General features: G+C 46.5%; 1 pseudogene; it reads right to left on the bottom strand.

Annotated features, from left to right (window-relative positions):
- Positions 1 to 924: 924 nt before the first annotated feature.
- On the bottom strand, positions 925 to 1,872 carry LOC129782952 (NADH-ubiquinone oxidoreductase chain 2-like; annotated as a pseudogene).
- Between the last annotated feature and the right edge of the window lie 1,982 nt (positions 1,873 to 3,854).

Below are 3,854 nucleotides of genomic sequence, written 5' to 3'. Positions count from 1 at the left end.
GAGAAGATGGCTAGGTGTGCTGAAAGCGCCAGCATGGGCTAGGTTGCCTGCTAGGGGCGGGTATATGGTTCATCCTGTTCCGACTCCAGCTTCTACTGTGGAGGACGCTAGGAGCAGTAGGAAGGACGGAGGAAGTAGTTCAGAAACTGATGTTGTTTATGCGGGGGAATGCTATGTCTGGGGCTCCAATTATAAGGGGGACTAGTCAGTTTCCAAACCCTTCGATTATAATGGCTATAACTGTGAAGAAGATTCTTACGAAGGCATGGGCGGTGATGATGACATTGTAGATTTGGTCGTCTCCTAGGAGAGTTCCTGGTTGGCCAAGTTCTGCTCGAATAAGGAGGCTGAGGGCGGTACTCGGCTATGCCTGCCCATGCTCCGAAGAGTAGCTATAGGGTGCCGATGTCATTGTGGTTTGTTGAAACTAGTCATCGGTTGATGAAGGTCACGGGTCAGATGGCTGAGTGTTTAGGCGTTAGGCTGTAGTCCTTTTTACAGAGGTTGAATTCCTCTTCTTATCGACTCTGTGGTGAAGTTCATGTTGAGTTGCAAACTCATTGATGTACGCTGAGAGTGTGCCGGAGTCTGGTAGACAGAAGCTCGTTGGTTTGAGCGTCTAGCTGTTAATTAGAAGTTTATGGGATCGAGGCCCGTCTGTCTAGGCTTATCGTGGAGGCCCTAGCTGCATTAGAGTATCTGCGTTGCATTTAGATGGTGCAGGTTTAGTGTCCTGCGGGCCTTAGTGGTGGTGGCAGAAACTAAGAGGATTTAACTCTTAGTTAAGGCTTTGAAGGCCTTCGGTTTGGTAGGCAGGGGATCCTAAGTTTCTTAGGTAACGGTCAGGATTGCGGGAGAAGGGGGGAGAAGGAGGACTGACAGAGAAATTAAGGTAGCAATTGGTGTGCCTGTGGATTTGTTATTGTATCATTGTTTTATGAAGCTTGTAGTGTTTGGTGGGAGTGTGATTGTGGAGCAATATGCAAGGCGTAGGTAGAAAAATAAACCTAGTAGGGAGAGTATTGAAATAATTATGGCTGCGGTTGATATCTCTTGCTTAGTTAGTTCCTGGATAATGAGTCATTTTGGTAAAAAGCCAGTGAGTGGGGGCAGGCCGGCTAGGGATAGTAGTGCTAGCGTCAAGGATGCGTTTAGTGATGGTATTTTTGTTCAGGAGGTTATTATTGTGGATAGTTTTGAGGAGTTGGTTGTGTTGAGGGCTAAGAAAATGGAGGCGGTTCTTAAGGAGTATAGGTAGAAGGTTATTAATGTTAGCTTGGGGTTGTATATGAGGATGATGGTTATTCAGCCTAGGTGGGCGATCGATGAGAAAGCTAGGACTTTTCGGATTTGTGTTTGGTTGAGTCCTGTTCGCCCTCCGATGGCTGCGGATGCAATGGCCACGGTTGTCAGTAGGAGTGGGTTCAGTGAGGGGGCAGTTAAGAAAAGAAGAGTGAGTGGGGGGAGTTTTATTCATGTAGAGACGAGTAGGGCAGTGGTTATAGGTGAGCCTCGTATGACCTCTGGACATCAGAAGTGAAAGGGTACTAGGCCTAGTTTTATTGCGACTGCTGTAGTTAGTAGTAGGGAGGCTGTTGGGTGGCTTAGTCGCGGAATGTCTCATTGTCCGGTGAACTGTGCGTTGATTGTGCTTGAGAAGAGGATTAATGCGGAGGCGGTTGCTTGGACGAGAAAGTATTTGATTGCAGCTTCCATAGCTCGAGGGTGGTGTGATTTTGAAAGGAAGGGGATAATGGCAAGGGTGTTGATTTCTAGGCCAGGCCAGGCTAGCAGTCAGTGGTTGCTTGAAATTGTGATGGTTGTTCCTAGTAGAAGGCTTAAGGAGAACGTTAGTTTTGTGACGGGGCTCATTTAGTAGAGGAAGAGGTTAAACCATCATTTTCGGGGTATGGGCCCGATAGCTTTTGTTTAGCTGACCCTACTGGGAAGTAATATAAGGGGAGTATGGAGCGCTTTGATCTCTTCTGTGCAGGTTCAATTCCTGTCTTCCTAAGGTTTTCAACGGAGACAATGGGATTCGGACATAGAGACGGTCTCCGGTTCACCTCAAACAGGAGAACTGAATGCAGTTGTTCGTGTTTTCCGAGAATGGAATGTACCGCTCCACCTTGTTACTGATTCTGCTTATGTTGCAGGTATTGTTCCACGAGCTGAAGCTTCTGTGCTGCGGAGTGTTTCGCATTCACAACCCTTTACCCTGTTACAGGAACTTATTTTCCTTTTGGACTCTCGATCTGCGCCTTATTTTGTTATGCATATTAGGTCTCATACCTCGCTACCTGGTTTTCTTGCAGAAGGCAATCGACGAGCTGACCTATTGCCGTGACCAGTTCAAGTACTGCCAGACCGTATTGCACAAGCTAAGCGAAGTCACTCTTTTTTTCCATCGAAACGCCGGAGCTCTTAAGCGACAGTTTGGCCTTGCTGCTCAACAAGCATCAAGTATTATTGCTGTCTGTCCCGATTGTCAAAAACATTCTTTCCCATCAGTTGCTGCAGGAGTTAACCCTAGAGGATTACAAAGCCTACCGTTATGGCAAACAGATGTCACGCATGATTCTGAATTTGGTAGCCTTAAATATATCCACTCTTCCATTGATACATTTTCAGGTGCCTTGGTTGCCTCGTGTCACACAGGAGAAAAGGCACGAGCTGTTCGTAGACATTTAATGCGTGCTTTTGCTGCTTTAGGTATCCCCTTAAGCTGGACCGTTATCGGTCTTTATCTTTACGTTTCAACAACTGTAAAAACCTCTTTTGCCCTATGGGGTAGAACTCATATTACCGGCATTGCTCATTCCCCCACCGGTCGATCTCTCATTGAAGGGTCTCATCGGTCTCTGAAACGTTTATGACAACAACAAAAAGGGGGAATGGGCATGGCTATTCCCGAGGAACGGTTACAGAAAGCGTTGTATGTTTTTAATTTTTTGAATTGTTCTTGAATAGATAACGGCCCACCGATAGGTCGACGTTTCACTGCAGCTACCTCCGTCGAGGCACGGGTTAAAGGCCCGGTATCGGTCCGAGATGCAGAAACAGGTAAAATTATGGGACCATATCCTCTTGTTACACGGGGAAAAGGTTATGCTTGTGTCTCTACAGAAAAAGGACCTAGATGGATCCCAGCGAAGAATGTCAGACCATTCCGTGAACCTTTACCGCAGGCAGCTGATACCGACACCGACGCTACAGAATGAAATAAAAACTGTGTGAGGATTACTGATTTGCATTAATGTTAGCTACCCAAAATCAGGACATAGGATATAGATTTCGCTTTTTACAGCGCCTAGAACGAGCACTATCACCCTGGATCAAGCCACTGAACAGAGGTAATACTCTCGGACCAAGCGGGGGAACGGGACGACTCATTGTCCATGGAACGATGATTCCATTGACACTGATAAGGGGAAGGGAGGATTCATAATGAGAGAACAACTAGGTATTATGAAGGAGAACAGGAACGATAAACATGGTTATTTAGTGTTTAATAGGTGTCTGCACGCTTGTCGAGATATATAGTTAGGTAACTACAGGAGTGGTTTCTTCCCTGAGCCTGGTGGCGCGCACAGCTGCGGCTTGTGTCCTGGCTCAGAGATGTAAACAGGGGCTTCTGTTAGGGTAAAGTGTCTCTCTTTGCATCAAAAGGAGGGAATGAAGGGGATGACCCCAGAGGTATGTTCAGAGAAGGCATGCTATGTTTCGAACTTTTTGACGGAAACGGTTCTTGTTTGGTGTGCCCTTCCGCCTACGTATAACCTTAATCCAAAAGAAGGTGATGTTGTTTACACTTTGCGTGTCGAGCATTGTCTTTCTGTAGATGCTAATGTAGT

Source organism: Falco peregrinus, chromosome 21 (assembly GCF_023634155.1).
Source record: "Falco peregrinus isolate bFalPer1 chromosome 21, bFalPer1.pri, whole genome shotgun sequence".
NCBI lineage: Eukaryota > Metazoa > Chordata > Aves > Falconiformes > Falconidae > Falco > Falco peregrinus.
This window is presented reverse-complemented; position numbering and strand designations above follow the sequence as displayed.